Below are 14,601 nucleotides of genomic sequence, written 5' to 3' on the forward strand. Positions count from 1 at the left end.
ACATGCGAATTTTGCTTTATTTTATTGTCCGACAAGTTAAATACCAAAATATGGAATATGTACCAGTATGTGAGGGAAATGCACAAGGATATGGAGCAGATATGCATAAGGTGTCCGAATAGGGAGGCAGGGCTGGTCCTGTCATCTGCTTCCTAGCAATAACTCAAATGCAATCGAGCATTCCAGCTGCAGCTGGGCAAAAATAAAACAAACTACCGGCTTTTCCCAAGACTCTCAAATGAGTCGATTTTTGAATACTTATTGCAGCATTCCCATAAATTGAAATTCTTGTAGGTTTAGGCAAATGAACACACAGCTCTTTTATTTGTCAGTGACCTCAAACAATTTTGCATAAACTTTAATTCACTGTCAACCAAAACTTTTTTTTTTTTTCAATTTCCTTGGCAAAGAAGATTTAGAAGTGGAGAAGAAAGATAGCAGCAAATCAATGAAATCCGCAAATAATTTTTTAAACTTGGCATTTTGAAAGGGGAAAAAGTTTGTCAAATATTTGCAAAAATATTAATTTGCTGCCAATGCAAACTTTTGGCGATTTTTTATTGTATGTTTTTGTTGTTTGTAAGCAAGGCGATAGAGAACAAATTTGCAGAGGACACTTCACAGAGGGAAACTTTTGCCCGAGGATGGCCTAGATGAAATCTGCACCAGAAAACAAAAGCCGAAATGTATAAAAACAGTGAGAACGGCTTGAAGGCAAACTTGCCGGGCCGGCAAACTTTCGTTGGCGAGAAGTAACCGAAAAACTTAATAAAGATCCTCCGGCAGGACGCTCTCCAGAGGCAGGACGATGATGGTGACAGCACTTGGTCAATGGAGAATGGCGAGAATGGAGAATGGAGAATGGCGAATGCGACCGCGACCGCAGCCTGTCGAAATGAAACCAAACTGAATTTGCACTTACACTTCGGCATTAGGATTCCCGCAGGACTCGCTCCATCCGGCGCCTGTCGAAATTGTCACTTTCGCAATTCCCCCAATAGTTGACTGCGTCCACTGGCACTGAGCACAATGGTTGGCGGCGTCAAGAAGCGCGTAAGTGACATTTATGCGCCTGCCAACTTGCATCCCAAAGTTGCAGCTAAACTTTCGCCCAAGGCCAAACGAGGGTGCCGCATTCGAGCCAAGTTTGTTTTAATAAATACCTCCATTGTCTGCGACACCTGGTGAATGGTGAATGGCTGGTGGCAGGATCAGGACTGCTGCCATCTGACTTTCCCATCGACAGTTGCCCCAGAAGTTGACTGACGCACAATGGAGGCAGTGGCCAGGAAACAATCAGCTCCAGCAGCATCAGCTCCTCAATCACAGCCGCGGAATGCAAACGAGAGCTGCAGCAAAATTACTCATTTTTATGAACTTTTTCCACAGCCAGCCACGATTGTTGCAATTAACGAAAGTTTGCCTCTCGAATTAAACTGAGAAATGGAAATGATGGTTAAAAGAGATACCAAACTGGGAACTGTGCGGTCTTAAAAAAGTATAATGATAAAAGTAGTGCACTATTCGTTTTAAAATAACTGTTTAACTTAAATAAATTGTATAATAAATTTTCCTTTAAAAGAACTAATTTAAATCTAATATTTTCCAAATTAAATGATACATTTTAGTATTAAATTATGAAACTTAATATGCATTCTACTTAATTTGATTATTTAAAATTTAATTTAAATTATTCAATCTTCTATCAAGGTGTCACTAAAAATGTCTTTGAAAATTTTCTTTTACAAGTAGATAAAAATATGATTCGTCTGAACACCGCAAACACCGAAAGTACTGCGGTAATTAAAATAAGAAAATAAGAAAAATGAATTCCCCTCGAGTTTCCTTTTTATAGTCTGATGAACTTGGAGATAAAGTTCAACATTTAATGGCAGCCAGCCACATCGCTTCCCTGAATCCGTGAGTCCGTAAATCTGGCTGCAACTCACCTCTGTCGCTGATGGGCCTCATTTAGCGGAGATTTCTTATCAAGCCACCGGATGTCGGCGAAAACTACCTCAGCCCCGAACTCGTGGCCTATTTATAAACTTCATTTGGGATCTAGCAGCCAGCTCACAGAGATCACAACCCACATCTGGCCGCCAGGAGCAGGCCACACAAAAAACGCTTCCCGGTGCCAAAGGGCAATGGCACCTCCCTGCAACATCCCTGCTTACCCCAACATTCCCAACTCCCTCCCACGTAATTTGGAGCTATGGGCAAAGTTAATTAGTTGTGATTTTTCAAAGAACATTCAAAATCGAAGCGGGCAGCCGAAAACACAAACAATATTGTTGTCAGCCCGGGGCGAAATTCGACGGGGGGAAACTGCAGCCAGGCGTGGCACATGTTGAGTGTATAAAATTTTGATGAATGTTTTGTTTACAGGGGCAGTGTACAACATGATGCCACACAACATCTCCCCTCACAAGGGGTTGATTATTACGTGGAGGATGGGGCAACTGCATCTGACGGCATCTGGGATGCGACACACACACACATCTGAGTGTGTGGATGCCCTGGGTGCCGCGGCCACAGATTGGAAATGGAAATTGAATGTGAATTATATCGGATATCCAGACACAAGACAGTCAGACCTCAGATGACCTCACGCCTCTGTGAACTTTACATATAGGGAAAATGCGTATAATTAACTACACTACGAAAAAATGAACTATTTAAACTGGATGTTCACTGGTAAAATTTAATTATAACATTATTGTTATTGATCTTATATTTTGAGTATTCACTGGAGAATAGTTATAATTTTTAAGAGCACATATATATATAGATTTAGCAGAAAACTAAAACAACCAAAAAATAAATGCGAGCTTTTTATGGATATAATTAACTTGTTTTCTATTTTTTACTGTTTTACTACTATCACTTTACTTTAAATAAACTGAAAATGTTTACTTTCGACCTTGCACTCGCAAAAGGTAAGTACTTACTCAAAAAATACTACAAATGAAATGAAAATAATAGCATCAGACTCACTTAAAATTGGTTAAAGTTTTGTTTTTGACTTTCTGATTGACTAATTTAAATAAATATATATATTAAGGCTTAAAATGAATTGTATTGAATATAAAATACTTTCATACCATACACTAATCTAACATATTGTATTTAAGGCTTAAAAAGTTGTTAAAATAAATAATAGTTTGGAATATAAATTCTGTGTTTATTTTAGTGCATCTTTTGGAGCCCGAAACAGATGCCATAAATTACGCAGCATAAACAGACTGCAACTAATTAACAAGAAAATGCATCATCTGCAGCATAACATCGCCGAAATCGTTCCATGGTTTATTTATTTTTTTTGTTTTGTCTTAACGAATTCCGATTTTCTCACAGCTCAGGTGAAAGGTGAAAGTGTGTGTCTGTCGAGGCAAGTATGGGTAAATTGGCTCAAATTGGAATGGCATGTTAAGTCCCCCGGGTAGCATTTATTTTCCTAATCAATTTTGCCTTTCTTCGGCAGAGCTGAAAATAATAATTTAAATATTTTGGCCTACGGCCATGGGAGGCAGGAAATGGCATTTGGGCAACTGGCTGGCTGGCTGGCTGGCGATGGCTAACAAGCTAGCCAACAGCAACAGTGGCAAACAAGGAAAAACTGGAGTAAAACCCTCACAACAATGGGAAAAACTTAACTCAGCCGCGAGCCACAAACGCACACAAACACACCCAAGCGATACAAAAGAAGCCGAAATCCCGGGAAGAAATTAGTTTCTCTTCGTCCTGCCCTCTAGCCCCGAGGTCCTTGCAGTTCTGCTCCTCCTGTTTGTTTCCCTAGCTGTTGTAGCTACTGTTGCTACCGATGTTCCTGTTGTGGGCAGCACACAAAATTGGCAAATACAAGCGGACTTAGGCCACAGGAGCTTTTGCTTGCGAAAACAAAAAGCGGAAAATTCCTGAACGGCCGCGGGGCGAAGGGCGAAGGAAAAAGGGAAAAGCGGCGACAAAAACACAAAAAAATGTTGGCAATGCAAAAGCTTGTATCGTCGCAAAGGGCGAAAAATGCAGGCCGCAGACAGACGCAGAGAACAGCCCACAAAAGCCCACAAAGGGGGGTGCCAACAGGATTTGGGGGGTGAAGTCCTGGCAGGGGCGATACTCCACAGATAATTTGGATTTTTGTGGCCTCGACAGCTATTTAATTGTAGTCCCTGAAGATTTTCTTATTTTAAAGACGCCCATTTACACTTTAAGTTATTCAATTTCATTAGTGTTTTGATTTTACTAACTGCTCAATAAAGAAATTCAGTTCAATTTCAGAACATATGGTTCAATTTTCCCCATCTTTATTTAATTTTAATATAGAGGCTTAGGAACGATTTAAATAATTTGATTTAAGCTTGTGCAATTTTAACCCTTAAGTTCCATTTTTAGCGGAAAGTAATCAGTTGAAAACAATTATCAGAATAAGTAAAAAATAAATATACTTTTTTAACTTATTTATATAATAGAAGTAATAACTGAACAAGTAGTAAGTAATAAGAACAAGTAGTAAGACTTAATATTAAAACCCACTTCAGGTTTCTTTCTCGAATATATTATAATTTAATTTACGTATTTTAATATAATTTAATTTAGTTACATGGAATTACAGTCGTAAAATTTGTATTTTAATACTTTGAAGCTACAGGTTTAAAACAATAATTTACAGGTACATAATTGTTACCTTACCATATTGTGTAAATAATTATCAAAAAAATAAGTTTAAAATAAATATGTAAATATTTATCGTAAGTTCAATACCTCAAGAACAAGAATTTTCACAGCTGCTACACTTTGGTTATCTATTTTCCGTGGAAACGCAATTCGTGCAAACTTTGTTATTCCTGAGTCTAGCCAATGTTATCATAGCTTTTACATGCGTAAATATGAATACAGCCGAAACCGGACTAGAACCAGAACCAGAAAAAACCGCACAACAAAAGCCCACGTGGAGGGGCAACAAAAAACCGAGTTCAACAGGATGATGAAATTCCAGCGATGCCGGGGGTGTCCCACCCATTTCCGCTGCCCCAAGTCGTTAGCTTTTGCCAAAGTTTTGGACCACAAACTGAGAGGCCAGGACAAAATCAGGTGTCGTTATGGCCGCACACGCCAGAAATTTCAATAGCGCAACGAAAGTTTCATTGACTTGACAGGTGGGTATTCGCCCCCAATCCTCCTTAGCAGCTGTAATTGTTACCGTTTAAAATCCCATTAAACGCTCCTCGGTCTAGGCAAATGGCTCTGACTTGGCCGCCGGTGGTGAAACTGGCCAGGATGCGAGGCAAAATATGTCACAGCATTTAAGCCAAGGCAAGGCAAGGCAAGTCGGCAGACAACAACGGACACAACGCACAAAAGCCCAAGGATCGCCGGCGTTTTTGAAGAGGCCGCCCGCTATTAACAAACCATAAAGTAATTTCTTGCTTTCCTGCTCGGAAATTAGACATTTTGTCAAGGGAACACTCACTCCCAGGCTGCGAAGGCGAAGCCACCGTCAATGTTTCGCCCTCGGGCCAAGCAAAGCAGGGACAACAATGCCAAGAACAATAACCCAGAAGAGCTGGCATAAATCGGCACTCTGAGAAAAGCGGTAGCGGAAGAAGGAATCAAATTACGCTTGATTCGGAAAAGTTTTGCTCACAATTTCCAGCAAAAGGTATTTAGATATAGGCCTGAATATCATTTCCTTAGGATATTATTGCTGTTTATTTAAGTCTGAAGGACAAGAAGAAAAAAAAGTATTAACACAAACACATTTAGATTATTTTTCGTTACTTTATTTTAATCACTAACATTGCTTAACTTTAATTACATTTTTATTTTTTTATGTTGATAATATTTTTCAGAACAGCTACATGAATTTAAAACAAAATAAATTTAACGATATTGACCCAGCTTAAGTTATCCAAACTTTGAAATTAGTTACAATCGTTTCACAAAATTTGTCTCGGTGTGAACGAGGTCTTATCTGAGCCTGGGACGACGGACACTGCCTGGCAAGTTGAAAGTGAAAATATTATAATGAAGTATGTTGTTAGCTGTTTCGAGATTTTCAAATGTATCCATCAGTTGGGCGGGCTGCTCATCGGGGCGCGCGGGGAGGGCAAAACGAACATTTTGTAAGTAAACAAGCAGCGGCGGCAACAAAAGTTTGTCTATTTAAAAAGTTTCCAGCTGCACAAAAGTTATAAAACATGAAAATATTTCTTAATTATTTTTATAAACAAGCAGGCAGGCTCAGTAGCCCCTCGGGGGGCGTGGCCCAGTCTTGCCCTTGCCCATGAAAATGTTAAAGCAACCCAAACACTGCGGTGGTCGAACTTCTTAGCTGCGTCCCGGATTTGTTTGTCTTGCTGATTTCTGCCCGAGGTCAGGATTCTGTTTGATTAGCATAAATGTGAATGCGAGTGCGAGCTCCAAAAAAAAGGGAACATCATTTCGTCCCTTTAAAAGTGGGCAAAATTAATTACGTGGGCCAAGGAAATCGGCAGAAAATTCCATCAACCAAATCGAAATTGTGGCTTGGGGATGGCGAAAGAAATATGAGATGTTAGAGAGATATAAATATTTGGTTAATTAATTGCCTCTTTGTTTGCCTGGGAATTATTGAAATATTTTTATTCGATATTTTCCTTCCATCCAAACTCTGCAAACCCCTTGTCCAAACCTCAAAAAAACCCCAAAAACCCCAAGCCCAGTAAATTTGATTGCCGTTATCTGCATTTTATTATGCTTTTGCCACCGCAAAAGCGACGCACAGCTATTTTGAAATGGTTTTTGATATACGAGCATGAATATGAAAATGTTTGCCATAAAATCATCCCAAATGGATGAGTGTGGCGGCCGAATATCTGAATGTCTGAAAATGGTGCGAGTATTTTTCGGTGGGTCGTGGCCAAAAACTTGAAATAAACTAAGCCAATGATTTATAGTTTGCTGCGAACGAGCAAACAACATATTCTATGCCGAAATTAAATTGCCAATACTTTTTAAGATGGTAAGGCAGCGCAAATATTTGCCGAATTTTGATTACTCAATTAGCTGAAATTTTAAATAGAGTGTGGTTTTATACGGCTTAAGCCAGTGATGGCCATAATAAGTTGAGATAAATTTGTTAATTAAGAGCATAGAGTTTAGTTTGTTTCGGGAATCAGCAAATTTAACTGAAAAATATATTAAAGTTGTTTATGTTACACATTTTATAGAAGGTATATTGGTTTAAAAGCTAAAATTTCTAAATTAACCTTAACCTCTACTCTTAATTTTGAACTACCTTTTATTTGAATGTTAAAATTGTGTTAATAAAATTATTTAAATAAGGAAATTAAATACATAATAAATATCAAATTAAAATATATTTATAGTTCTGTTGGCCGAGCTTTGGCAACAGTTTCTACCTGGCAATTTGGCATTTATTTATTATATAACCATTTCTCTGGGTATTACCCTTTTAAATCAGTTCCTAAATTATCATATATTCCTAGCAATCAAACCTACTCCCTTGCAACTCGAAATCGGTTAGTGTTAAATATTTATTTGTTGACCAAATTGAATGTGACGCATTTTAAAGTGCACCATTTGCAGCCATCCATCGCACGAATGTTTCCACACGCTGCAAGCGCAACATTTCAATTTGCTGCGACAAATGCTCATAATTTATAAATTTTAAATCTATTTCTGCCACCACACCCACACAAAACTCAGGCGACCTGAATGGCGATGGAGCTAGGAGTTTGGGAATGTATTGTTGCTGATTTATCGCGAACCGCAGTCAACGTTGCCATTGTCTGCGTTTTTGGCACTGTTAACCCGATTTTCCACTTTTCATGCGACAACGATGTATGTGACTGGGGTAACTGGGTGTTGGATGGGTGGGTGGTTTGTGCTGGGTGGTTGGGGATGATTATGTTTACGTTGCGCCACCTACCACCGCTAATGTGGTGCACGTCCCGGCCAAGTCACGTCACCTAGAAAACTGCGCGATTCGGGCCAAGACAATGACAGCAGAACGCATCGGGAAACGAGATCACGTCCCGGTGCCGTGCGAGATTTCTTGCAATTTCATATGGCCTGCTATCGGGGAACTATCTTTCAATTAAATTCCTCTGCGGTTTCCATTTTTCCCCCATCGGCGGTTCAATTTCGATCCCAAAACTAATTTCCCCTCTTAAACTTTGGCAATAATAGCTGCTGAAATACTGCAGACCGAACGTTTCCCACCTTAATTTGATTACAAAATTGCCAAGCTTCAATGGGCGATGAGCAGGAAAATATTTTCATTGCATTTTTGCGCTTGTCGCGTATCATTTTAAGCTCTTTTACATAAATTTCCACCGCCATAAACAAATATTTTTCGGTCACGGACGAGAACGAGCGCTTTGTCGCAGTTTTCAACTTCATTTAATTTAATTTATTTTTCAGCAGTTGGGTAATTTATGTAACAACTTTTTGGCTGCCGCTGCTGCTGTTGTCCTTGTTATTTGAAACTAATTTGCATAAAGCGAACGTCAAGTGTTTCGACTCCCACCTGACGACACATATGTGCCTGTTTATAAAGCAACAGGATCCGAATTCGAATCCAAATCCGAATCGCCATAAATAGCGTCTTGATGACTGTTTTGAAAAGGGCCCAAGACTCGCAATTCGATTTCACTTTTATGGCGCATAAATTATTCAGAGTTTGTCTATAGTCTATAAAATGTTGAGCTTCGTTGAGGCAGCACTAAACAGGACATCATTCCGTTGACCCTCAGCCATAGCCAGGATTCACGGAGCAATGGCGCTGACCTTGTATCCCTTTTTTTTTTGCTCTAAATAGACAATTTGCCCATCTTTACGCACTATTGTTTTGTATTCTCTGGACGATGTCTTGCTTCGTTTCGTCCTCCGCCTGGCTGGCATAAAAATCAGTTTAGTCCTGCGACAGCGCCTCGATTTATGCCACAGTCCTTTGTTGCCTTTCTCTGGATTTTTTGCGGGCTGCCAACGTTTTTACGACTAAATCGAGAGCCACAAAACGTTACGGCAAATCACTTTTCAGCTTCAACTTTCGTAGAGCAGCATATGGGCATCGTTTAAAAACAATTGCAACTTAAAGCGAATGGCCAACACAATGTTGTTGATTGCCTTTAAGGAGTCGTACACTGAATAGTAAAATCTCAAGGAAAAAACGTAGCTACAACTTGGTTAAATTCATTTTAATTTCCATTGGTTTTTAATCCATTTAAGATTTTCTCCTTTTCTTCTTCAATCCGACTTATTGAAAATTCAGTCTCATTGTTTGCACACAAAAACAAATAGAAGTGATGTTGCACTTTTCCTTGGTATTTACCAAAGCAAAAAGATAAACAAGTCCAGGAAAGAAAAGTGATTGAGTGATTCCAATTAGTTGATTCTAAGTGTATTGCCATAAATATAGGAATTTCTATAAAAAGACATCAGAGCTTATAAACAATATTGCATGAGGCTTTGCAGAAAACATTTTAAAAACTTTATGAACATTACGTCGATTTTAAAACGACCAATTTCACATATTCGAGGCTGCAATGTCACATAATATCGATATATATATATATATATATTGGCGTACGTATTGTTTTACGCAGTTCACTCTCAAAAGTTATTGTATCTCCCAGTCGCCAGACAACGGCATTAATACAATAATGTATGAATAAATAAAATTTAATTTTACGTAAAAACTGACATCAGTCCCCAGACAGAAATGCGGATAAGAGCGAGCAATAAATAGGAGGGGAAAGTATGGAAACTTGGCAGGCCAGAGTGAAAGAAAACAGTTTTGTTTGTTTGCCCTCTTGTGTTGTGTGGCATATTTGAGCGTATTTGCACAAAATACGTGAAATTACGCGAAAAGTTCAGTCAGCTTGTGTCCTGCCAACTGTCCTCGTCCTTTGTCCTCTTGTTCTCCGCCAAAGGAACGCCAAGTAACCCCAAGGAACCCCAAGGAACCTCAAGAAACCCCCTGGAAAACTTTAACAGCGGCAAAAGCTAAGTGCCTGCGAAAGATGACTGGGTAACTTGTTGTTATTTTGCATTTAATTTCGACGACCTCCTGGGACCAAGTGGCGTATGCGCAATAATTTAACACAACTGCGAAACGAGCTTGTCGGTAAAGACCTTTGTTTAATCTTTGGCACATTGAGAGTCGCCCTTTGCCATCTCACTTTATAAGCGAATTATTAATGAGCTTCTTGTCATATAAGTTAATAATCCGCAGGGCGCGCAAAATACATAAAAAACAAAACGAAACGAAAATAAAAAGCTTCCCCCAATAATAACAGGAACACTTTATGCCCGATCCGGAGCGGAAATCTCATTTGTCATGCAGCCTGGCCATTTATCAGTTGGCATTTAAAAAGCCATTAAAACCGAATCCGGCTGCAGAAAAATTGTGAACAAAAAATTGAAATTTACGTTGAAAAGGGAATCTGGCAGCGTGGAAGTTGCAGGTTCGACAGGTTTTCTTTCAGTTGCGATTCGATTCGATGCGATTCATAATTTAAAGGCCAGCCGATTGCCGGCCCACTGACTACCAGCCGAGTCAGACCAATAAATTAATATAAAAATTCCTCACGCCCAGCCAATAAGTGAACATTGAAGCGTTTTATCGCCCCGTCCAGACTCGCAGGATGGCGAGCATAACGATGGGCCAGAAGGCGCAGCTCAGAGGCCCATCTTGAGATCGTGAGATGTCTGAGATGCCGGCACACTCGAGCCGTTTGCTTTGGACTTGCGAGAACTGGCAGCTCGCGACTAGGGAATAGGAGCTAGGGACTAGGAACCAGGGACATTGGACTAAGGTCCTCGGGGCCATCGTCGGCCACTTGGCCAGACATTTGTGGTATGCGCAAATAGAACATGGCATAAAACGGGGCCCGCTACGAAGGCCATTAAACATTTATGGCCGCGCGGAGGAGTCCCCGCTGTTGGTTATTTCATTGTCTGCAAATAAATGTAACAAGTCAAATACCAACGCATACCAACGCCGTACAATGACTGCGGAAGATGGTTAGAATTTTATTGTGGTATAGACTACCAGCTTTGATCAACTAGTAACCAACGAAACCTTGTTTATACAAAAGAAAAGTTCTTAGACATATTTAAATTTTCCTTTTTGATATTAAAAAAATCTATGGAATACAACGGAAAAAAATACCTAAAAGTGACTATAATAAAGACCATAATAATAGAGGTAATTTTTACCTGATTACTCAATGCGCTGCGGAGGGAGTAAAATCTTCCTGACAATGGAAAAAAAAACTGATTGGTAATCTAAAACATTATTTAGTGGATACATCCGTATTTCTTGTTACCTGCAATGGCCATCAGCTAATTGCCAGCGACGCTTAAATCGTTGCGACCATCGATTAACTTGGAAAACTTTAGCCGCCGAGACCAAGTGAGTCTCTTAAATCTGTAGACTCATCAGAAAAAGTCGGAAAAGTTTTGCATGTGACCTCGTTGGAGAACGCCTGAATTTCCAGGCCGACGGGACAGCGAAAGGGGCAACTTTGTTAATGGTTTTGTCATAAATTTTAATTCGATTGCATCAGAGCAGACGCTGGACTGAGACTGAGGCGGAGACTGAGACTGAAACTGCCATTCAAACTGGGCATGAAAAATGCATTAGACGCTGCTGCCAGGACTCGAGGAGCCAGCAGCAAAAGTTTTTGATGGTGCGGTTGCCCACGGAGACAGGATTCCCCTCCACCCACACACACACCCAAAAACTGGCACACACCATCGCCCCGAAAAGAGAAGCCAAGCCGCAGACACAGTCCGTTGTTGGAAGACTCAATTAATTTATGCAGTGTGAAGTAAAGTTTTCGGCTTGAAGAATCCTTAAAAATTGCATCGAATGGAAGAGGAGAGGAGCGGAGAATGAAGCCCGAATGCCCTCAATTACAGCTCACGAATGATTGGAGTAATAAGGCGACTTCGTTCAGCAGGAAATGCGTTCAATTAATGAATTTTAAATGCGTTCTCATTGTCATTTCCGCACGCCAAAGGCTTCACCTGCAGCCCGCGGCGTACGGTGCGTATGCTCGACGTATGCTGTGTTTGCAAGTCAACCACCAAGCCAAGTCAGTGGGCGAGGCAAGCCGTGCCTGTTGAAGGATAAAGGACACTGCGGTGCCATTATCTTTGCCGTCAGGCATACTGCCATCAAGGATATCAGCCTGCAGGCGAAAGGTACAGTGGAGCTTGATGGAAGCCATATTGGGCATAAGTCAGAAAACTTTTGAATTAAATCATTTGTCCCAATTATATTTTGAATTTTTTTAACATTTTAACAAACTCTTAAACATAAAACGTATTTAGCCTGTCAAATATAAATGAATCTAGGAAAAAAAAAGAATTATATAGACGAGTTTTTAGTATAAAATAATAATATTTTTTACTTGCCACTTAAAACCTTTTATTCAAATGTTAAATGCATTTTCAAATAAAAACTGTAAGCAAAAATCATTAAAGGCTAAAGGGTAAATAACTTTAAAAATAATCAATGTAATTTTAAAAAGTCTAGAGTGTATTACACCAAAAAAAAAAGACCTTCATTTATGGAAAAATTATTAATTGACCTAAAAGATAAGCCTAGTCCAAACATTTTCCGAAAAATACCTTTATCTTTTATTTAATCCTTATGTGTTTGGCCACTTTGATACTTTTTAGATTAATTTTTTTTTGTGATCTCTGAGTGGGTATCCTCATTACTTATTTTAAGTACAAGTAACATAAATACTTTTATGATTAGATACATTATTTAATATTTATAATAGTTATCTCTCTCCTTTTATTCACATTTGTTATGTCTCTCCGTGTCAAGTTGTACTCGCAAGCTATTTTTATCCGAAACCTTTAAATATTATATTATAAACGTGTGTCCCACTGTACCAGCCGGTGGGAGGCAGTGCGTGCACGGCCTGTGAAGGCCGAGCGCCCACATTAACTACAATGATAATGTCGCCCGGCGTCCGCCCGCCGACTGCGGCATGAAAAAATAACAAGAAAATGCCTGGCATCGTTCATTACGAGCTGAGGCCCAGGCTCAGACTCAGGCTCAGCCCTTTGGCCAGGTGCGTGGATGTGGCAGGACGAGGCAGGACGAAAAGGACGAGGCAGAACGAGGGCGGGGGACACAAGACGAGCGACAAGACAAGGCATCCGAAATGTTTTATTGTTGTAACCGTCGCCCGGCGGCATAATATATAGTCTGGGACATATCCTGGAGCGCGACTCCGCCGCTGACACAAATCACATGCAACCTTTGGACCCCCACCCCCCTTTGCTCTCGGGAAAATGAAGTGGAACATTTTTGGTGCTCTCCCTACTTTCGTACGTGCCCGCATTGGACCTGAGTTCGGTACACCAAATTACGTAAGCTTAAAGGGGGTTTTAGTGCTATGTATAGCATATCTCTTCGCCGGTAAAACGTTGCCCTTTTGTCTGCGTTTGCGTTTGCGTTTGCCGTCTTCCGTTTTAACAAATGTTTTGTTAGCGCGTCGCTCTCTCAAGTTTTCCGCTGGCAAAAAATTATGCGGAAACGGAAGCGACAAAAGGAAAACCACAATTGAAGGGGCGTCCTGTGCGTGTGTGTGTGTGTTTAAGTGGCACGTGTCCTGCACACACACACTTATACCACACATACCAAAATCCACCTGGACCCACTTTGTCATCAGCTTGAATTAGGAGTATATTCAATTTTCATTATTAAATAATGCCCAGGCATTGATGCGTACGTGCGGCTCGGCTAAATTAAATGCACATCGGAATTTATGGGGCCCGGCCCAAATGACAAATAGTGCTTGGCTGATCCGCACAAGACACAAGGTAAAACTGTAATTAAATTTGTCCAAAATTCGGATGCACATCCTGTGTGAGCGAAGCGAAGGAGGCCCATAAATCTGGGCACATAAAATCCAGACTACGCCCCCAACTCAACTGCGATAAATCAAAACGGAATTCACATAATTTTTATCGTTTTGCACAATTTTGCATGTGAGCAAACCGTACTTCGTACTCCGTATTCCGCCCTCGCTCGCATCGGTTTTCAAGTTAAACGTTTCAATAAAGTCGAGCACCTGTCAATAAATCGAAATTGCCTCTCGTATTATTTTTATCGGCTACGTTTCGTTTACATTGCACAAGATGCTTCATTTTCAGCACAGCCAGCGGCCACGCCTGACATATATATATATATATATACACATTTCTATATATCTAAGCCACAGATATGTGTGTGTGTGTACCTTGGCTATATCTCACCGTCTCGTCATCGCCATCATCTTCTTCCAGTTGAGCGGATCCTGCGGGTTAGTTCCTCCTCGTGTGGCTTAGATTTTCCATCTTCTTGTCTTATTTCTTAGATGGTCGAGTTCCGTTTTAATTCAGTTTTCGGCAATCGAATTGTGGACAGTTTTCATGGCTTTAATTATGGGCCTGCCTTTGAAGTCGCCTTCTCGCCGACGATGCTTTAATTTTAATCCACTTGCGCGCTTAAAAGCGACCAAGTACAATTTTTACGAGCGCCTTCCTTATGAAAATTTAATAAGCCGGCAACGATGGGAGTTCGCATAA

The 14,601-nt window shown here is 40.2% G+C and overlaps 1 protein-coding gene across 3 annotated transcripts in view; it reads right to left on the reverse strand.

Moving 5' to 3' along the window:
• The window catches only part of LOC128257891 (connectin), a 154,190-nt gene that overhangs the window by 66,111 nt on the left and 73,478 nt on the right, over positions 1 to 14,601 (reverse strand). The window lies entirely within an intron of this gene.

Source organism: Drosophila gunungcola (genome assembly GCF_025200985.1).
Source record: "Drosophila gunungcola strain Sukarami chromosome 3L unlocalized genomic scaffold, Dgunungcola_SK_2 000002F, whole genome shotgun sequence".
Classification (NCBI taxonomy): Eukaryota; Metazoa; Arthropoda; class Insecta; order Diptera; family Drosophilidae; genus Drosophila; species Drosophila gunungcola.